Source organism: Macrobrachium nipponense, chromosome 2 (genome assembly GCF_015104395.2).
Source record: "Macrobrachium nipponense isolate FS-2020 chromosome 2, ASM1510439v2, whole genome shotgun sequence".
Taxonomy (NCBI): Eukaryota; Metazoa; Arthropoda; class Malacostraca; order Decapoda; family Palaemonidae; genus Macrobrachium; species Macrobrachium nipponense.
Genome location: NC_087201.1, coordinates 58239829 through 58263342, shown reverse-complemented (window position 1 = coordinate 58263342; position 23514 = coordinate 58239829). Strand labels below are relative to the sequence as shown.

Below are 23514 nucleotides of genomic sequence, written 5' to 3'. Positions count from 1 at the left end.
TAAAACTAATATAAATACTTGAAAAGTTTTGAAAAGAGCTTTAATACTTTACCTGTCTATTAAAAATTACAATACCCTCAGCAATATCTAATTGACAAACTGATGACAAATGATGGAAAAATACCAAATTTGTAACTAATTTGTATTTTTCATAACTAACAAACCTGAGGTCTTAACATTAGGATTTACTAGCGCCAAGCTGGAAACCGGTAGAATTAAAATTACACTTGTGAGATCCAGGGACTAATGGCATCTATACCAGGTCACGGGGCATGTATACCCAGAATGCCCACGGCTACCTGTGACCCATCAGTTATTTTCCTACCGCCTTTAAGATAAGACGTGTTACTGTCTATCTCATTTAAAGCCGGTTTTTCAGTTTGCCCGTTCTTTATCCATTTCATTTTTTATTTTTCATTCCTTTTCTTTCTCCAAGTGTGATCAGTGTGTGGTAGAGTGTATACGTGGGTGAGTTTGTCCCAGAATTCGTGGCAAAGACCCAAAATCCAACAATAGTAGACGGCAGATTCGACTCCTTTACCATACCTTCCTTGGCAGACTTTGTAGACAACGACAAAGCTGAAATGCTCCTGTGCCCCGTCAGGGCACTAAGGGAGTACTTAAAGAGAACAAGGCACCTCAGGCCGGGGTGCCAGAGGTTGTTCGTAAGTACAGGACGGAACAAGAAGGAAGTGTCCAAGAATACAATATCATTTTGGCTAAGGGAGACAATCAGAAATGCTTATACTGCAGAAGACAGAGGGTCAGATAGCCAGGTGGGAGCTAGAGCTCATGACATCAGGGGTGTGAGTGCTTCCCTAGCATTTAAGAAGAACATGTCTGTGGATAAAATTCTGAAAGCTGGCGTGTGGAAGCGCCAAACAACTTTCACCTCATTTATTTGAAAGATGTTGCCCATAGATCTTTGGACACCTTTTCCTTGGGTCCAGTGGTGGCGGCCCAACAAGTGATATAGTTCATCCAGTGCCCCTGGCGGGTCAGTTTGCGTCTAGTCTAAGATGAAGGTATGAAAGTAGAATGAATGGGATGACTGGTCTTTTTTCTTTACTACTTTCTTCCTACTCCTTTAACTACGGGCAATATGAAGGAGAGTACCGTCATGTGCTGGAACGGACTAGATGCAGGTGAGATGGTCAGCCATACTGTGAAGCTATCTTAGCTGATGATATACTTTTCAGTAGCAACACACCCCTCTGGATAATAAGGAAAGAGGGGTGAAGGTGGATCCAGTCGCAAGGGACAAGAGTAAACAGTAGAATGGTATCTACACCCAGTGGGAGGAAACCAATAGATCCGCTTATATCTTTGGTCCTAGGTTCATTGTCCATTCTCTAGAATTTCCCTATATATTCGGAAATGGATAAGGTGGCAAACTTCCAGTCAGTTGTAGAGACTTACCTCCCTCCAATAGTAAGTCTATCCTAATGTTAAGACCGAAGGTTTGTTTCGTGTATGAACAAATACCAAATTTGTAACTAATTTTGTATTTTTCATAACTAACAAACCTGAGGTCTTAACAGTTAAAGGCCCACCTCGAACCACCCCTCTAGCAGTCTAAACTGGGTTAGAAATATAACATAAGTCATACAATGCATGCATGGAGACAGCCATCTACCAACTTGCAGTCTGAGAACGTGAAGTGTGTTGGATTTTATGAAAAGTCAAATAAAAGGTGTCCAAAAGTATTAAAGAACTAACAGACATCTGGATGCAGCAAACCTCTGTGGATGAACTTGATTTTTAAATGAGCTGACCATGACTATTTTCCTCTTGAGAGAGACTGTAGAGGGATAACAGTTCCCTCCTTGGCCACTGTCCAGAATAAAAATTGTGAATGCTGGCCAACAAAAAAATCCATGCTAAAGTCACTTCTGATTTACTAAATTATCTACAAATATCAAAACTTCCACCATTAATTCTAATGCCTCACAATTTGTGTTAACATGAAGGTTTGAACCCACAGAAAAGCTATTTTCCTTTGTAGCACCATCATCATAAATGTTTTTACATCAGCTTTTTCCACTCTGTCCAGTGTTCTCTCTGCAACTCCCATCAGTTCTAGATCTTCAACCATCCCCATTCTTTCATGATTTCATTTGTCTTCCTGCAGTTCTTTGGCCAGCTATATATATCTACTGCTTTCTGATCAACTGTTCCTCATCCCTTCTCATGCAACCCATCTCAATCTGTGTAATTTTTGTCCCCAGCCTCTTAATACAACATCTCTTCACCAAGTCCTCATTTCCATTACTCTCCAGCCATGAATCTTAACATTCCATTATCATATCTTTTCAAAATCTTATACATTTTCCTTGTCATTGCCCATGTTTCTGCTGCACAGAGCAGTCCAGACCTCATGTATTTACTTTGATTGAAGAACTAACTGTATTTACTAGCATATACGGACGGCATGCTTTTCATAAAATAAATTTTAAGGAAATTACTATGCAACTTATGATGTAAGGATTGAGTTTACTCATAAAGCCTATGGGCTAAGAGCAACTAGTCTCAGTTCAAGCAACAAATCCCACCTAAACACATATACACTTCAGTGGTTTCTTATACAAGCAGTCCCCAGTTATCAGCAATCCATTTTTACAGGGCTTGTCTAGCTACAACAATAACTGGATTTTTGGCGCCGATATGTGTCGATCTCCGGTTATCAGCACAGTGCCAATAAGCACTGTCATTGCCCGTGGTTATCATCACACTGTCAGGAACGAAACTCCTGTCGATAACCAAGGACTGCCTTTATACAGTCGACCACTGGTATTCGCAGGGGATGTGTACCACTTAACCCCCTCCAAATTGCTATAATCCGTGAACACTTGACACCCCCATAAAAAAGCATATAATCGCCTACTTTGATGGTTCAAACCATGGAACTATAAACAAGGAATTGACATGCGTATATAAATGTATTGACGGTGACTGTCACTGCACGGCGCTACATGAAAAGGTGGAGATGACACTGAGTTAAGCTATTAAAGCATAGTCTTGCAGATGCTTTTTTTCACTCTGTCATCCTTAATTTTCCACCAATTTTAATAAATATAGGTTCTTAGTATATATTTGAAAATCAGTACTACTTATTATTAGGCAAATCATTCATTCCTCATACAAAAATAAACATACAACTACCATAAAAATTCTCTCATCTCAGTAAAAGAGAGAGAGAGAGAGAGAGAGAGAGAGAGAGAGAGAGAGAGAGAGAGAGAGAGAGAGAGAGAGAGAGAGAGAGAGAGAGAGAATTATTATTTTACTATTTAATGTTAATTCATTTAAACATAAAAGCTTGAAAAATTACATTATCATAATAAAGTTTTTAGTAATTACATAGCTTCAGTGCTAGGTCCTTTTGCGAACCATTGAGGTGTGTCTGGATATGGACCGAAAGTTGGTGAGAGGTGGCAGAGACTTGAAGGGAAGTAAATATCCCTCCCGAAGGACATCCACTACCCAAGTCTTAATGGCAGCAGCTGGAGGGGAACGCCACCCACTGCGTTTCCCCTTCTTCTTTCCTCTGCCCCCTTTTCCAGCTGGAAAGGAGGACTGAAAGGGGTGCCAGTGCCACTGTGACCCCTTCCCTGGAAGAGAAGAGGGCTGGGTATCCCGCAGGTGCCCTTTGAAGAACTAGACTTCTCAGGGGCCGAGGAAGAGCTAGCTAGACTCAAAGGTCTGGCTGCAGTGGAACACAAAGACCCAGAGGCAGTCATTTTCTTCTGCCCAACACTTGTCCACCTCAGCATCTACCTGCTCCTTAGAGAAGAGAGGAAGAACCCACAATAGTCCGTTTCGCAAGGTCAGCACCGACTCGGGACCTACAGACCTGACGATCCGAGTGAGGACTGTGTCCTTTCTCTCCAGCACCAAGTTCTCCCATAGGTTTGCCATCTGGTAGGCAAGGTAGGAAATAGCCCTACCTCCAGACTGGCACAGTTTCCCCAAGGCTGAGTCCTCCCCAGGAACGATAGCCCCCGAGGAGGCAGCAACCTTAGATACTGTGAATGACCACACCTACAGCCAGGAGACTGCCTGGAGAGCGGCCATGGCGGTAGCATCCAGGTTTGTTGCTTCCTGCTGAGAGAGAGAGAGAGAGAGAGAGAGAGAGAGAGAGAGAGAGAGAGAGAGAGAGAGAGAGCCTCTGCAGTGAAGTTGCTGCAGCGAAAGACCTGGACCTAGTCGAACTAAGTCTGGGTCAACCTGCTTAGTCGGGAGCAACCTCTCCGAGGGCATGTAGTAGCGCCTCTAGCAAGGAAGAGGAGGGAAGCATCTTGTTTGAATGACTGGACCAGAGTGAATTCTCTTGTCCTGATACAAGATTGTTCACCTGGTCCAAGATACCGTCACCAAGAGAAGACCATGGCAGCCCTGTTGAAACCTTGGGTTACTTCTTAGGACCCCAGACGGATTTGAGGCGTGAAGGGCGATCAACTGGTCGCTCCCCTGAGATTGCTGTGCTGATGAATCAGCACTACGATCTTACCAAAAGTCCTCTGTATCTTAGGGGTGTCTGCATCTCTAGGCAAAGGACCCTCAAGTCCTTCAAGAGTGCAGTCCTCCCGATCAACTCTTTCCACAGAAGGGAGAACTGCCCCAGACTCCTTAAATCCATCGTGAACAGCTCGAGTGTATGTTTGGTGTGGTCTTAAAACCCTTGCTGCCAAACTTTGGGGAGAAAACTCCACAGAGTTCCTCCTGTCCGCCTCACCCCTCCTGGTAAAAACTCATGAAGTAGAGGGAATAGGAGAGGAAGATTGGATGCTCTCGCTCACCCAGGAGTAGCAAGTCACGCACAATCATCAACCTGCAGTGACGATGGGAACGTGAGTCTAGGAGAGGATTTTCACATTTCCCAAGAAGAGTGTAGAGGCAATTATACACGGCCTCATCACTGAGATGATTCGGTATGTCCGGGGTCACTTCGTAAATTTTTCTTGTGGTATTATTTTCCTATCTGCATTGTTTTATAATGCCAAACAAGTGCTGCATGTCTCGTTGTCATGAGAATTACAATATGAACACAAAAGTTTATGTATTTTACTTCCCTAAGGATGAAAAACTTAGAAGGAAGTGGCTACATGTGGTTAAGAGATAAGAATATACACCATCCAAGAACAGCAGGGTAAGTGATTCATTTTTGTACGTAAATTTTCAGACATTTTGATTTGAACTCCAATAACCATTGTATTTCTTCCTAATATTCCATATTCCAGGTTATATGGAAATATCAGCAAGAAATTAATCAATATATAATGGACACTGGGATATCCTGCAATATATGTCTTGTTCATTTTATGTTCATATCTTTTATCTATATCTGTACAAATACAAACTATCTTTCAATTTTCAAACAAGATATAAACTAGCAATATACAGAATGTTTGTTGAAATGTAGTTCCTTTTATTGCAGGTGAGCAAGTTATAATTTTGCCCCAAAGATGTTGTATGGGAGCTTTTGCACTTTGATGAAAAGAGTGGAAAGAAGATTACTACATGACTTTGATTTGATTATTGAGCAGAAAGATTCTGACAAATCTTAAGAAGTTATTCCAGCTGGTTACTGTTGTTCCTCTGTTGACAAGAAAATAAAATATTCATTTGGCAAAGAACTCACGACCCATTTGAGCGATGAGCGATAAAGAACTTCCCCAAATTTATAGATATATAAACAGTGTCAGCAGAAGTTCCCTATTATGCCCAAGTGCTATAACCATGAATACTACCATGTATATAATTATGCATCATATATTTCCATGTATAAGACGACCTTTAGATAACACAAGTTCAAAAATCACGGCAAATTTTCATTAATTTACCTCATATCTGTAGTATAAGACGAGTTCTAAATACAAAACCGAAATATTTTTTTAAGAAAAGTGATTATTTGTAAAAATTAAACAACTATAAAATAATGGTGACTTAAGTTACAGTATTACTATTATCATATTGTTACTCTATTACAGAATATAAACCTCACATCATTTGCATTTGATATTGTTTACATTCTCAAAATCTCAGCTGATTTGATGTTACCAATATCTTCATTGCCATTATTTGTTAGAAGAGATGTAATTCGGAGATATCTTTTATCGTAAATTAACAAAGTCTGGTTGAAAATGTGCACATATTACTTCATTGTATAAGCATTAGGTGCAATTTCTCCAGTTCCAAATCACTTCCGCCTGGCCATTATTCATTTTATTCAGCCTCATCTATAACCTGCAGCTTTAATTTACTAGCATTCTATCTTGAGATCTCCACTGCATGAGGAATGAGCAAAAATGTATTTTATTTTTACTAATGGAAGCCACCATTGAGAACTGGCAGTGTTTAACAACTTGAAAATTTTAACGGGGCTTTTAATAAACGCTCGATGGTTACGGTAAATGACATCAGCAATCAGCTGTTTCTCAATTCTGTTATGTCAATACACTGACAATAGTTGCTTCTTCCAGCATTCTAAAAGCCGGAATTTTTTAGTGGCGGATGGAGGAGTATCATTAGTATTACAGTTGATAAAATGGAGAGAGGGAGAGACTTGACTGTTACCTCGGTTAGGTTGTTACACTGATAGATAGCCATTTGCAAAAGTTGAATAATACTTGTCTTGAGAATAAAGATAATTTTAATAAATCTTGTTTTACTGAAATCATACTGCATATATTAGCGTATTACAATATATAAAAAGAGCGATGATGCGCCATTTGCAATCTGGTTTTGTTTACAGCCTTCATATAATCAGCTGATTACATTTTACCAATATCATCACTATCTTTAGTTGCTGAATAGAACTTAATTCAGATACATTCCTTTCATAAATTATCAAAGCTGGGTTTAACAAGCCGATTCATACATACGTTTCCTAAAAGGGAAACCATTGTTTTGTATACGACGTTACCTAAAAGCAAAACCATTGTTTTGTATACATTTCATCATTATTCTCAAACAACCGCTAATAACAATACAATAGTGAACGATAATTATCGTATATAATTATTGTTCATATGACTGAATTGTCCTAAACAGTTACAAACAGCTTTGCATGCTGCCTCACTTAATATTTGCTGCATTTTGTTATAAAAGATAGGGGAACGTATAAATAAAAAAAATGTCATAAAATTATCTTAAAAATGCCATGGCAGTTACGGAAGATGATTACTAGTATGATGTCGACGAAGATGCCAAAGTAGACTCGCCAGAACCAGACTGGAATCCCTATGATGGTAGCACATGTGATCAATTTTGTGATATGTATGAGAAACTTTTAATGGAAAATGAACATAACGTTATCCTAAATGTTATTACTACCGTAATTACACTACCATTGAAATTTCTAAAACATTACCGAAAGATAAAGGTTGCGTAAGAGCAACCATAATTTGATATTTACATTTTTTCAGCTGGGATTGCATAGATAAGTTTGTTTCATTGATTTAGAATTATTCCTTAAATAGGTTATTTGTTATGAAGATATGCCAATAATATATAAGCTAAAAATGGTTTTATTACCTTTATTATCAGTTTATTTCATAAAGTGAATTTTCATGTAAGTTGGTGGTTAGACTATAGCCCGAAGGCCGAGGCTAGCCTAGCGATGCATATCTTAGAATTCAAGGTTTGATTTTCAGAATTGTAGTATAAGACAACACCCAATTTTTAGGGGTGAATTTTATGATTTAAAGGTCATCTTATATGCGGAAATATACGGTAATTTTAAGTAAAATTACTAAAATGAAATATTGCTTTAGCACTGACAATGAAAGCACTTACAGACAATGAGAGTCCCTTTCCCACTGATGTATGTGATGCAGGTCATAGCACAGAAAAAATAGAAAGAATGCTTGTTTGGGTATCAACAAATTCATCATCGAACAATTGTTGTAGGGAAAAAATGACTCATTGGCCCCTGGTAGAAGTGAAGGAAAAAAAGAAAGCTCCAAACTTCAACTTCCAATGCCTAATATATTTTTTCAACAACAGTATTTTTATAATCATGACTATTGTTATTAATCTAATTTCATTATTCTATAATAATACTATGATATAGTTTTTCCTTTGTACATTTTTTTACTAAAGAAATATCGTAATATAGAAACCACTTTCCTTTCCCTGTTTTGATTACCACAGATACTGAAAAACTTCAAACATTTCACAAACAAAACGCTATTAACAATAAGTAAGTTATCGAAGAACAGAGAGACAGTGAATAAGACAACTGAACAATGGGATTTCCTTGACCATATGTGAAAAAAAACAGCAGCAATTATATCATGGTGAAGGTTGCACACATCCCTGGTCATGGTCTCAAGCTGCCTACGTCACAAGCAAATGACCAAGCCTCATGAGTGAGAGTCAGTTGGAGTCGAGCAAGCAACCAGTTGGCGAGAACTTGCACTGTCCTCATGACACATCCCAGTCCTCTTCGAGGCTGAAACCTTGCATGAAGAAGACTGAAGACTGCACGGGGGACCTCCTAGCCTCGCCAGATGCCTTGTCTCATGAGAAAGCAACATCTCACTTGGTACCTGACGACATATTAGTCCCAGTGCTCACATTCAAGGCCGAGTCACCTACATGACTCGACCCATTCTCTCGTCCTGCACATGATTCGGGATGGTGAGATGTCTCTCTGGTACCAATCTTAGATGCACGCTTAGAGGGTTGTACACTTGGGGAGTCTTGCGAACAAGCCCCGGACACAGCTCCAGTTCTAGGAGCAGAACCCCAAGAACAAGAGGCAAGAGGATGAACTGAAGTCTGCAATCCTGTAGCTCCTGCAACGCTAGACCCTAGGGTAAACGTTATGGTTCCTTCTCCTGAAGAAACAGGAGAGCCGATGAGAGAGCCAACTGCCTCCTCAGTGGGAGGAAGCAGACCCTTTGAAGTCCCATGATGAGCTTCCTCAGGGGCCAGAGAGGCTACCTTCTTCTTCTCAGACAATGAAGTCTTCGAAGAGGGAGGTGAGCAGGCGGCAGAAGACGATAAGTGCTGCTGGGAGTTCGGGCTTCAACAAGCACTTGGCTCCCTCTGAATGAGTAGGCAGACAAACAACGATGAGTCTTGGGTGCTGGAGGAGCATCAATATCTGAGAGGCAATCTGAAGAAAAATGTTCTATGCTCAGCCAGTGACTGCAAGATGGGCACTCAGGATCCCTAAACCTCTTGACAGGAACAGCCGGAGGGAGCGATATGTCCACAACATTTCTTTTCAATGTACGAGAATTATTCCCTAAGCGCCTCTGACGTTGAGGGGAAGAATCCCCTAAACTGGACAAACTATGCTCATCCACAGAGACCTTTCCAGTGGCTCTTGGTTGCAACCTGGGATACGTTAACAGGTTGAACCGAAGGGGTCACTGCCCATGGGCAGACCCCACAGACCTCTCTTGGGCTACCAGTTTGACCCCTTCCAGGTTTAGGGGGTTATGTCAGTGACCTTTGCCTAGGAGAATCGATGGTACTTTGCGCTTTGTCCATTGGGACTTTCACTGAAGGGCCAATTTGCTCCATCGTCTGAATAAAACGAACCACCTGTCAATCTTTGCTTTGAGACTGGCAATGGGGTTGGGATTGGAAGCGAGAGAACCTGAAGCTGGAGAAGGTGGCACAGTTAGGGAACTGGGAATGGGAGCCAAAGAAATAATAACTTGTGAATCTAATTTTAATTCAGAAGATCCTGGCTAGCTACTGATTTAGATTCTGCCCTAGCAACTGCATTTCTTTTTCTGTCATTAGCTAACATTTTTAAATAAGACTAATGTTTTCCATTTCGTACCATCACAATCATTAGATTCAGAACAGCTCAAATCTAATTAACATACTTGACCACGGCAATCAGAGCATTGTGTGGGAATCATAAGATTCTTTGGTCAGACGTCAAAATCGGTATTAAAAAGTCAAAATCTATTACAAGGTCTCTAAAAAGAGCCTAACACTCTAAATAATGCAAAATCAGCCAAGAAATGAAAATACTTCACCAATTCTGATGAACAAACAATCAGAAAAGTCTAGAATTCAGAACCAACTGTAGTCGACAACCAGTTTGTAGCCATCAGCCGGCAGAAACAAAATTATCTCTGCCAAGTTGTTCCTCCCTTTCCCTGAAAGCGGGCGGGGCATTGTTACCTACCCAAAACAGAAAACTACCATCACCTGCGAATTTCAGAACTTTAACTACAGGACGAGTACATAAAACTCTAAGTAATTACTTAATTAAAACTTACTATATTACATGAAAAATTACACAAACCCTTTTGCAAGGCTTCTCGAGGGTTCACAAATGTTTGCGTGTCTGTGAAACACTCGCATATGACAATTAGTTAAGTTACAAGAAAATCTTCATGTTATCATTTATCCAAGTTTGGGAAGTGATTGTATATCAATCTGTCATTTGCAACATATTTCCAATTAAAAGTATAACAGAAAATAAAAAACAAAACAAGCACTCATGCACAATCTTAACATAAACAAAAAATCAGCATGTGCACTTTTATCACATTTATCATCATTCAATAAGGGATTTTGACAAAGGAAAAATCTATTTCTGGGTGAGAGACCTGTGCCGCCCAGTGAAATGCTCCTTATAGCACCATTTCTAAGGTATAAAAACTGCTATATATACACGAGAAAAAAGTTTCATGGAATGCTAGGAATATACCCAGCTCGCTCACCCTTATAGGGTGTCGGTATAGTAACTGGGGCGTGTTAAAACCACTATCAGAGGTCTCTTACGAATTAGTTCTCTCCTTTCTCAACATCCCCCGTTACTACAAGGTGCCGTTCTACATCCAACTACTGCCCGCTACTACTACTACTACCCACGCAACCCTCGTCATTCCTAATAGCACCCAAGCTTGGGCCAGTCTAGGGTGAGGCAAAAGAGGGCTAGGTTCACTGGGCGGCACAGGTCTCTCGCCCAGAAATAGATTTTTCCTTTGTCAAAATCCCTTTTCTGGACTCAACCTGTGCCGCTCTGTGAAACAGTAACAGAGAATTGGTCCCATAAGCTTGGAAGTACACAACTAGTCAAGGAACTGAAATAAAATCAGAATATTTTAATTTAAGCATATTTAATAGTAAATCTTAATTTTACATATCTCTTATACTATAAAATTAGTGAAAGTTCCAAAACTTTTTGGTAACAATAAGAGAAAAAAAAAATAACCTCCCAAAACAAATAATATAAGATGTCTAAATCTAATACAATAGCTTTATTAACATATGTACATCATAAGAGTGGGTTAGTGTGCAATCCAGATGAAGGTCAAGGCTAAGGCAGGGACAATAAGTGAGGCAGGTAGGAGAGAAAGTAATAAAGAAAAAATTATTTATGAAGATTAGACCCTGTTATGATGGTTCTGTTATATCAGGGGGAACCACATTCCCTGCTGCCACTGTTGCAAATTTTAGGGCTTCCAAGGATTTTAGATAGTGGCGTTTGAATACTGCTGGTGATTTCCAGCTTGTATATCTTTTTAATTCTTCAAAATTCATGTGGTGAAAATAATTGACTGTTGTAGCTACTGGTCGGATATCATGGGCATGTGGGACTGATTCCGGGTTAGCTTGTTTAATAAAATAAAGAATCTGTTGTCTGATTCCTTTCAGGGAAATGGTTCCTCCATTCTCTCTAATAAATAAAGAGCCTGAAGACTTTTTGGAGGTTCTATTCAAATAGGCTTTCAGAGTCTTAACTGGACACAGAGATAGATCCTGTGGAAGTGGGACAATCTTCCACGGGGACCATCTATTCTGTGGATCCTCATTCTTTGCTAAGAATTTCCTGTCTGGAAAGATTAGTATTTCACCAGAAGGAAGAAAGTCAATATGATTTGGTTCTCTAGATAATGCTGATAGTTCAGATATTCTGGCTCCTGATGCTAAACTTATTAAGAATAATGTCTTCCTAAGAAGCGTTATATAAGTACATGAGTCATTATCAATGTCAGAAGCTAGCTTAAGAAAATCATTTAAAAACCAGGAAACTGTATGAGGACGAGTTACTGGTTTTAGTCTGGCACAGGCTCTTGGAATAGACGAAAAATACGAATCTGTAAGATTAATATTAAACCCAATCTGAAATATTTTCTTTAAAGCAGACTTAATTGTTGTAATTGTATTAGCGGCTAGGCCTATTTCAAACAAAATTCTGAAAAAGGTAACTGCCAGATTCGTAGTCATTGTCCAAACCTCTGAGTCTTTTAAAAACTTGGCTAGCTTTCTTACAGCAGAATCGTATTGTCGAAGAGTAGATTCTCTTTTGTCTGACTCTAAAAACAAAGTGTTTAGAGGATCAATCTCAGCATCTTTTTGTGTTGCAAATTTCATAAAGTCCATAAAGTTAGGGCACTCTGAATTCTTGAGGAAGCTAACACACCGTGAGTTTGTACTATCTGTGTCAACTTTGGCCTGGGAATCCGCCGGGGGCGGAGTCCCAGTTCCACCAAGAGAGGAAACCAGTTGCTTTTGGGCCAATTGGGGGCTACCAGAGCTATTCGTTCTTTGAAAGTCCTGAGCTTGTCCAGGACTTTCATCAGCATGTTTATAGGTGGAAACAGGTAAATCCTCCGCCAGTTGTTCCAATCTGTGGCGTAGGCCAGAGGATCCAGGTTGGGGGCTACATAACATTGTAGCTTGTGGTTGGATTCTGTAGCAAATAGATCTACTTGGAGATCCGGAACCTGTTGGCAAATCCAATTGAATGACTTTTTGTCTAAGGACCATTCCGACTCAAGCGGAGTTGTCCTTGATAGTGCGTCTGCGACCACATTTCTTATCCCCGCCAGGTGAACAGCTGACAGGTGCCAATGAATCTTTGTTGCCATAGAAAAGATTGCTATCATCACATGATTTATGTGACTTGATTTGGAACCTCCCCTGTTTATGCAGTGGACTATCACCTCGTTGTCTAGAATTAGTCTGATGTCTTGTTTCTTTGACGGGGAGAGTCTTTTTAGAGTTAAAAACACTACCATGGCTTCTAGGATATTGATGTGTAGTTGACGGAATGTCACTGACCACAAACCTTGGACTTTTGGACTTTTTCGTATTGGGAGTAGCCTCCTCAACCAACTGGCGGTGGAAATCGTAAGGGTACCGATTTTGCCAGATTTTTTACTTTGGTCCATGGTTGAAGTCTTTTCCTCAGTATTGGTGGAATCCGAGCAATTTTGTCTCGATTTTTCTTGTTTGCTTTGGACCGCCATACTCGATTGATGTCCTTCAGTTTGGCTTTCAGTAATGTGTCTGTTACTGAGGCAAACTGGAGTGAGTCTAGGATTCTTTCTTGATTTCTCCGGGACGTTAGTTTGTCCTTGAGAAAACTTTTTGCGTTCCTTGCTATCTCTTTCCTCTTTTTTGGTGGGATCAACAGCTTGTGTGTGTTCAGGTTCCATTAATAAACTTCAAAATCATAAATAATCAATATATAAGATGTCTAGAGCTATATAAACCCGACTACAATTAGTATGAGGAACTAATTGGAAGTCGTCACGTAGACATGAAGCTCTGGGAGGTAGCGACATCAAAATGGTTGCCGGGGGAGCGGCATCATACGACACTCCCGAGACTAAAATTATCAATACAGGCGGTCCCCGGCTTACGACGGTTCCGGCTTACGACGTTCCGAGGTTACAACGCTTTTTCTTAAATATTCAATGGAAAATCCGTCCTGGGTTACGACGCTTGTTCCGAGGTTACGACGCTGACGCTTCCGACGCTCCGAGTTAACAACGCTTTTAAAAAACGCATGCTATGATAAAAATCCTTTATAGTTTAGCACAGTATATAATAAAAATATGTTTTTGGTTACATTACAACAAAAATTTTGAGGTTATGATGATTTTCGACACTTTTTTTTTCGTATTTTTTGAATTTTTTTAGTGACGCCGCATATGCGGAACTAGTTTGCGGGCGAATGAATACACTAGCTTGGGATGTGCAGTTTAAAACAGTCCAAAAGCGCAAATAATGAAAAAATCATTGCTTGTTTCCAGTACATAATTAAAAAAAACTAAGTTTCTTGTTAGATTACAACACAAATTCCAAGGTTACGACATTTTGTTATGCTTTTTAACGATACCTCATACGCAGAACTAGTTTTTGAGAGGAGGCGCATAAATTAATTAACGCTATTAAACTGCATGGTAAATTGACCGAACAACGACCTCGGATGGTCGAGGACGCTAAGCGTAACAATACCAAAGGACGCCACTTCAATCGCGTGTCTGCCTGAAGTTCAGTCGGTTGTGTGCTAAGACGTTGCTGATTTTCCTTGCCATTTTTGCAAATTTACAATGGCTCCTAAACGCCAAAGTACTTCCTCTGATGATAGTTCATCCAAGAAGAGGAAGGTCATCACGATGGAGGTAAATATGACGTGGTGAAGCGTTCGGAGAAGGGAGAAACTAACACCGAAATAGGCCGTTCTTTAGGCTTGAGCAGGACCACGGTGGTAACCATTGTGAAGGACAAGGAACGTATTCTGAAGCACGTTAAGGATGCTGCACCGATGAAGTCAACGGTGATAAACGAGAAGCAACGTAGCCAGAGCATTTTTGAAATGGAGAGATTGCTCATGATCTGGCTGGAGGACCAGAACCAGCGACGTGTTCCGGTGAGCTTAAGTGTGATCCAGGAGAAGGCTAGAGCGCTGCATGAGGCAGTAGTGAAAAAGTTTGGCGAAGGCAGTGCTGGTGGTGAATTTTCCGCGAGTAGAGGTTGGTTTAACCGTTTTAAGGCTTGTGCAAATTTGCATAATGTGAAGCTGCAAAGTGAAGCTGCTAGTGCTGATAGCGAAGCAGCAGGTAGTTTTCCTGGTGGTTTGGCCGAGATAATTAAGGATGGTAGCTACACGGCTGACCAAGTCTTTAATGTGGATGAGACTGGATTATTTTGGAAAAGAATGCCAAATCGAACGTACCTTTCCAAGGAGGAGAAGTCAGCACCTGGCCATAAAGCTGGAAAGGAGCGACTGACTTTGCTGTTGGGGCCTTTAATGCAAGTGGCGATTTGAAACTGAAGCCCTTGCTGGTGTATTTGGCCGAGAATCCCAGGGCATTCGAGGGCATTTTCAAGAGTCAACTCCCTGTGATTTGGAAATCAAATAAGAAGGCTTGGGTTACCTTGATGGTCTTCGAAGATTGGTTCAATGACCATTTCGTGCCAGCAGTGGAACGGTATTTGACTTCGAAGGGTCTGCCTTTTAAGGCCCTCTTAGTCCTGGACAATGCCCCTGGTCACCTTCAAATTTGAGCGGACTGCACCCTAATGTCAAGGTGGTGTACCTCCCACCCAATACCACATCGCTGATACAGCCAATGGACCAGGGAGTAATAGCTAATTTCAAGGCTTACTACCTTAGAAGGACCATACGTTTTGCTTTGAGGGCCATAGAAGCTAACAAGGAGTTGACACTGAAGCAATTCTGGAAGGGCTACAACATTGCTGATGCAGTGAAAAATATTGCAAGTGCTTGGGACGAGGTGAAGACGACCACTTTAAATGAATGGGGCCTGGAAGAAACTGTGTCCACAGTTTGTGCACAGTTTTGAAGGCTTTGACCAGGCAGAAGACGTCGAGACTGTGACGAGGAAGATCGTAGGGCTAAGCAAAGAGGCTGAAACTAGATCTTGAACCTGATGATGTAACAGAGCTGCTGGCATCCCATGGAGAGGAATTGTCTGCAGAGGACTTACTTGAACTGGAACAGCAAATGATTGAGGAAGAGGAGGCGGCACCAGAGCCAAAAGCCAGGTCATTAACTGTGAAAGGCTTGTCAGAGGGTTTTACTCATCTGGAGAGCCTTGGCTTCTTTTGAGGCAGAAGACCCTAACGTTGCCAGGTTTGACAAAATAAAACAAAACGTGGAATGTTAGACTTAGTAACTTTCTACAAGGAGACCCTGAAGGAGAAGCAGACGAAGAGAAGTGTGCAGTCCAGGTTTGACACTTTCTTTCACAAGTCTCCAGTACCACCACCTCCCACTCCTAGTCCTGGTAAGGAATTCTGAACTGTTTTACTAATTTATGTGTTTACATAGTGTACATATTAAAATGTGTTAATTTTTTAATATAACAACTAAATGTAAGAGTAAATTGTAACTTCATTAATTTTCATCATTTGTAATTTTATTGCAGAAATGGTGACAGTTCCAGATCCCCCTGTACTACCTGTGACAGTCCAGATCTCCCTGTACTACCTGTGACAGTTCCAGATCTCCCTGTACTACCTGTGACAGTTCCAGATCCCCCTGTACCTGGACTCTCTGTAGCAGCCCGTCCACCTGTACGTGTACAATCAGGTAAGCAATTTCATTTTCTCATTTTCATGTTGGAAATTGTTTACACCCTACATACATACGTACACTAACTTACATAGTGGTACAATGTGTTTGATGTTGCATAACCTTATTATTTTTTTTTTCATTTCAGACCCCTTTGATAGTGACAGCGACCCAGATGACCCTGAGCCTTTCCATGGTTTTGATGCCTCGCCCTATTCATCAGGTAAGGAATCCTTAACAAATTTGTATAAAATGTTTTATAAATTGCTAATAGAAATTTTATTAAAAGTGTACATATGCTACAGTTACACCCACCTTATATTTATGTACCCTATCATTCTTTCCAGATCTAGATGTTCCCTCATCAGTTGATACGAGTAGTATCACCTCTCCAGAGCCCAAATCAGTTGATACGAGTAGTATCACCTCTCCCATTCCTTCAGGTAAAAGAATTCTTCATTTTTTATATTGTACATACCTATTACACACTACATATGTCAAACAGTAATAACATGTGCAGTAGTTACAGTAGTAACTCTATCATTTTATATATTTTTTTATCATTCCAGACTCCCAAGCACCTGCCCATCCCACTCCATAGCCCAGCCACCCACTCATCTACCATATGCCCATCCCAGTAAGCAAGCCAACCACTAGAATTTGGTAAGGACATTTTTTTTTTTTATTAATGTTTTATTATTACATATGTAATAACCATGTTATGTATGGTTAAACATAAACATAACTATAATCATATGTATTACATTATCATTCCAGACTGGCATGCACCTGTGACTTACATAAACCAGACCTCTACATAGCCTACATGTCTTCATTTTGCTGAAGGTAAGGAATTCTCAGTTGTGTTTAATGTTTGCATACGTACAATAAATTTTGTACACCTAAGTGGTTACATACTGTCCTTTAATATTAATTCTTCATTCCAGACTGCCCATCATCCTAGCCTGTTATCTGTGATAAAGCACACTGAAGTTAGGTTTGGAATGCATCCTTATCATGAATGCTCTACACCGCCACCTCCATCTCCCACAACCTAGGTAACAGCTTTGAGACTAAAAGTTGGTAAGTTATGTAAGGAATTTCTAAATTAAGTTTTATACTACATGTTATATGTGATATTAAACCACTGTATGGTACATATTACTGTATGTAACTTACTCTGCATAGAGGACTTACTGACAAAATTATTTTTTGTACATTCCAGAGTCCCCTGAATGATGTAGGCTACGGGGCCACATAAGACTTTGTGCATCCAGGGTTACATAGAACGACAACTTTAAACGAAAAGTAAGGAATTAATTAACATACATTAACTCTTTTAGTACTCTTGATATATCTACAGTAATTAACATATTGCATTCACAACTTTCTGTAGTGTATATTTTGTACACTAATTTTGTTATTTTTTCCTTCCAGAACCAACATTTTTCACACAACTCCAGGTTGTTACTAACAAATTACAAGTGTCATCAAGGGATAACTACAAGTAGAAGCACCATTTTTGGATGGAAAAAATCCTTCAGGAAAGTATACGTATCAAATGTAACATGTAGTGTAACAAAGTATGAACAGTAAGGTTTTTACATACAGTAGTATTACATACGTACATAACTTTTTTTTACAGGAATTTCCAACCAAGTTTGATTATGTACATACATGTTATAAACCACTGTACGTATGGTTACTGTATGTAACTTACTAAACATACATACATGACTTAACTTTGATACTTTTTTGGTACATTCCAGAAAACCAGGACCCCCTCCATGATGCAGGCTATGGGGCCACATAAAACTTTGTCCAGGGTTACTACTACATAACATAGCACGACAACAGTAAACTACTACAGTACTAAAGGTAAGGAATTATACATAGTAGTAATTAACATACATTAAGTAAGTTTTATACTAAAAAAAAGTGACCAAGATCTCTCACATGGGATAAGTGATCAAGGTCCCTCATGGAATTACGTACTGTACACTCCCTGCTGAACAGGGGGTGTAGACCAATCATTTACAACATGCATACCAGTTGATATTAAACCACTGTATGGTGCATATTACTGTATGTAACTTACTATGCATAGAGTACTTACTGACAAAATTATTTTTTGTACATTCCAGAACCCCCTGAATGATGTAGGCTATGGGGCCACATAAGACTTTGTGCATCCAGGGTTACATAGAACGACAAATTTAAACTAAAAGTAAGGAATTAATTAACATACATTAACTAAGTTTTATACATGTTATATATGTGATATTAAACCACTGTATGGTGCATATTACTGTATGTAACTTACTATGCATAGAGTACTTACTGACATAATTATTTTTTGTACATTCCAGAACCCCCTGAATGATGTAGGCTATGGGGCCACACAAGACTTTGTGCATCCAGGGTTACATAGAACGACAAATTTAAACTAAAAGTAAGGAATTAATTCACATACATTAACTTTTTTACTCTTGACATAACTCAAAGTAAGGAATTATAAACTAAAAGTAAGGAATTAATTAACATACATTAACTCTTTTACTCTTGATATCTATAATTTACATACGTACATATTGCATTCAGGACTTTGTGTAGTATTTTGTACTAATTGTGTTATACTTTTACCTTCCAGAGCTACCAGACTGGGATTTTAGTGTACTCCAGGATGTACTACCAAAGGATTACATAGTGTATAGTGTATAATCTAACCTAAGGATTATGTGTATTAGTGTATATTAAAGTCAACTAAGGACTTGGTAATACTTCAAGATTGTGCTTTATAGTGTCACAAGAGTATAATAAAGAATATATACCTTCAAGAACCATCCTTTGGCATTGAAATAACCACACTACACATCATGCAATACTTGCATGTCACACAGGTAAGGTCTCTTTAAGTTTTTATTAGTTTAAGGCATATTTCCAAGTGTCGTTCCGGCTTACGACGATTTTCGGCTTACGACGATTTTCGGCTTACGACGCGCCTCAAGAACTGAACCCCCGTCGTAACCCGGGGACTGCCTGTATATATAATTTTACCGTGTGTCGCCACCTCAACTTATCAAAATTGATAATTGGAATACTCAACTTGGTAGCAGGATTCTCAAGAAGGTCAGACTTTGAATTTTGGCCTAGCCTAACTCCTTTCTTTCTCTATAAAAATGAATAATCTACCCACCTGTACGCTTTCTCCAACTCCAGTACACTCCAGAAATCACCTTAAAACACCAGCACCACAAGACTTACGACCCAAAAAACAACTCCTACCAGACAGAGAGCTCTCCCCTACCAACCACACACCACCAACACGTGCTTTCTACTGCCCCGTGTTATTGTTTACATCCTGCCGACGCCGCCGCCATCTTGTCTATGACGTCACAGCCTATGACGTCACAACACAACTTAAATACATCAACAGACACCTTCTAGAATCTACCACATGTTGTCTATATATAGGACACCCACCATATTTCAACAATGCATAAAATACCCATAACAATTATACAATATATAATCACACTTATCTATACCCATAACAATTATACAATATATAATCACACTTATCTCTTTCTCCCTCCCCTCCGACTGTTTCCTAACCTAGTATTCCCCTCTTAATTTCCTTCGTCCTCCAACTCTTTACCCTCTACATAATTTCTAATACATTCCCTGAAACTCCTGCTTTAGTTAATACATCAGCCACTTGCTCCTTTCCTTTTATCCATCTCACCTCCTTTATTTCCCCGGATTCAATGGTTTCCCTTATTGCAGCAATATCTATTTTTAATCTCTTGACTACTTACACCAGTGCTCGATTTGATGGCGGTCATTAGTGTTTTACTATCAGTGTTAACCAAGGCTTCTAAATTTCTCCCTCCTACTACCTCTTCCCACAAATGCTTGAAATATATCAATCCTTCTACAGCTTCCCCAACACTCAGGGCTTCAGCCTCAATGGTGGATTTTGCCACTCTCCTGGATTTCCTAGACTTCCACCATATGGGACTTCTTTTTCTTTAGCTTCCATTATGCTTCTATTTTCAAATCCCAGCAACACCTCCTCTTTCATCTTCAATTTTTTCTACCTGACTATAATCCCTCAAGTTAACCCACCCTTTGTCACCTGACTGTGAGTCTCGTATATTGTACGAATCAGCCCATGCTTGGCTTGATCTTTTTCCTGCAAGACCTAAAATAGTCCATTCTTCTACTTGTCCTGTATCATTGTTTATAGCCCTAACTCTATTTCCCTTTTTGAATTTGGTATCTCTTCCATTAACTCGCTTTCTATTGACCCACTTTGCCCGTTATCTTCCACTGTTTCCTCTATCACCTCTCTTTCTATAGTCTCTTCTGTGTCTGCATTCCTTCTCTCACCCATTATCTCCTCTCCTTCCAGCCAATCTACTTTCCCTTCATTTGGGCCATCTGACCTACCTTTCACCCCATGGGATTTATCTATTCTAGCCGATATCTCTTCTGTATCTGGTGATCGTCGTTGAATCCTTGTCACATGTATCCTAGCTACTTCTCTTAAAGAATCCATGTTTGACTATTATTGTTTTCCCGATACCCTCCCACTACCTGAGCAGGTCCTCTCCATTCATTTTCATTTTCCCTCTTATAGAATACCTCATCTCCTACCACTGCTTCTTCAAATTTATGTTCTCTGATGTTTTTGTTTAGCGCTATTCTTATTTTATTACAGGACTCATTTTTTATAAATGCTTCTCTTGGCCTTGTGCATTGCATTCAGTGTGTCCCTTACCATACCCTCTTCCATCCCTTTTTCTCTGCTTGCAGGACTAGAACTTTCTTCTCCTATTAGGTTAGGCAGTGAAGGGTTTTTTCCAAATACTAATTGGTTGGGAGAGAAACCTCCATTATTCATTAAACAGTTCCTAGCACTCACTACCCATTTCAAAGCTAGGGACCAATCTACTTCCTCTTCCTCCATCATCTTCCTTACACTTCCCTTGATCATGCCTACGGTCTTTTCACATAATCCGTTGCTCCACGGAGATTCTGATGCTGTGGCTAATACTTTAATATTCCATTTTTTTCTGCCATCCTCCTTACTTTTTCATTTTTGAAATTCTCCCCCATTATCTGACAATATTTTGGAGGGTGCTCCAAATATAGCAAACCAGCACTCAAAAAGTATCTTTATTATAGTTTCTGGTTTCTTATCTTTTATCCAACAGGCCTGACAATATCTCGTTGCCATATCCACTATTACCAAGAACTTTCTCTCTTCTATCTCTCCCACATCCATCGCTACGACTTCATTGGAACGTTTTACTCCAAGAAAAGCCTACTACCGGTTTGGCGGGGTTTCTTTTGTATTTTTACAAACCTCACAATTTTTAATCAGTTCCGTTAGTAACTTTCTTATTTCCTCTTTTTCTTTTTCGATTAACCCATTACTCCATTTGTGCTTCCTCTGTTAGCTTCCATATTTTATCTCCACTTCCATGACCAAACTGTAAATGTAATTCTTCATTGTGTTCTTAATTTCCCTCGGATTCTTTCCCTTCCAACCCTCCAGTAATAATTCTTCTACCTTCCTCCTCCTTATAGGCACTCTTAAATGACCCTGTTCGTCTTCTCTTAACTCTACTTTCATTCCCCCTAATACTTCTACTATGACAAAATTTTCTTTTCTTTCATTTAGGGTCATACCCATTTTACTCATGGTTTGCTTACCTATCAGCCAGGGTATATCACCTTGCAGAATTTCCGTCTTCAAATAAAACTTTTCTGTTTTTTAGTATCACAGGTATTTCTATTATTCCTCTGGACTTATAAGATGTCTCACCAAAATTAAACACTTTATTAGACTCTGTCCTAGTGTCCCTCATTCTCCTCAACTCTTCCTGTCTCAAATCCATGACAATACGTGCTAGTCACAATTCCCCGCAAACTGTTGATTTACACCCTGTGTCCAAAATTGCATCAACCACCTCCCATGATGCTTCCACTATTTTATTAACTTCTCCTACATAAACCTCTTCTTCTTCTGTCCCATTTTCTGTTTTTACCTTATTTTCTTCTAGTCTTGTTTCAGTTTTCTTCCTATTATGAAAATTCTGAGGACAATCCCTAGCCCAATGCCATTCTGAGCTGCATATTGCACATACTGTTACCTTCCCTTCTTTGTTTATAGGATTTCTACCACCCCTTCCTCGTTCCATCTTCCCCGATATCTTTGGTTTTCCCTCCCTCTCCCAGAACTGGCATTGCCTTCTGACGAACCCCACCATTCCCGTTCCTCTTTAGTCCCTAATCCCTCAAATAGTCTTTTCATTGTTTGCGACACTGTTCCGTACTCTAGCTTTTCTTGCCCACAAGCCGATAATACCATTTGTTTTTGATTTTCCGTGAGATTTGCTTGCTCTATTACATGATACCCCTTGACTTCGCCTTCAAGCGCGCCTTTCCCCATTGCTCTTTCACACTCAGATGCTGCCTTCTCGTATCTAATTAAATAGTCCGCCATATTTTCACTAGATTCTCTTCTATTAGAAGGTATCTTTTTATTCTACCGTAATTCTCCATTACCGAGTCTTTAGATAGGCTTTATCTAGTTTCTCTAGGATTAACTTTGGACCCTCTGTACCAGTAAGTTTATCTTTATCTAATGCTTCCACTAGCTCTCGGGCTTTCCCTTTTAAGCTCATTCTCATTTCTATCGCCGGGTATTTTGTATCTTCTCCATACAACAATAGCCAATCTTCGGCTTGACCTTTCCATTCTTTGTATTCTTCTTGTATCCCGCTAAACCTAGGACATTCCCTTCTCCATCTAGTAGTCTCCCTTTGTTCACTGTCGGATCCAGGCATCTTTGATCAACCACGCTCTGCTACCAGTTTGAATTTTGGCCTAGCCTAACTCCTTTCTTTCTCTATAAAAATGAATAATCTACCCACCTGTACGCTTTCTCCAACTCCAGTACACTCCAGAAATCACCTTAAAACACCAGCACCACAAGACTTACGACCCAAAAAACAAACTCCTACCAGACAGAGAGCTCTCCCCTACCAACCACACACCACCAACACGTGCTTTCTACTGCCCCGTGTTATTGTTTACATCCTGCCGACGCCGCCGCCATCTTGTCTATGACGTCACAGCCTAGACGTCACAACACAACTTAAATACATCAACAGACACCTTCTAGAATCTACCACATG

The 23514-nt window shown here is 39.8% G+C and overlaps 1 protein-coding gene and 2 long non-coding RNA genes across 3 annotated transcripts in view; all 3 read left to right on the top strand.

Annotated features, from left to right (window-relative positions):
• LOC135220611 (probable ATP-dependent RNA helicase kurz) overlaps positions 1-23514 on the top strand; it is a gene marked incomplete in the record, with an annotated part of 259299 nt that overhangs the window by 163659 nt on the left and 72126 nt on the right.
• LOC135220613 (uncharacterized) lies at positions 16203-17152 on the top strand. The gene is made up of 5 exons (XR_010315734.1): positions 16203-16324; positions 16455-16529; positions 16654-16749; positions 16876-16969; positions 17084-17152. It is a non-coding gene; the product is annotated as an uncharacterized LOC135220613 (long non-coding RNA).
• On the top strand, positions 17829-18758 carry LOC135220614 (uncharacterized). The gene is made up of 3 exons (XR_010315735.1): positions 17829-18184; positions 18451-18533; positions 18676-18758. It is a non-coding gene; the product is annotated as an uncharacterized LOC135220614 (long non-coding RNA).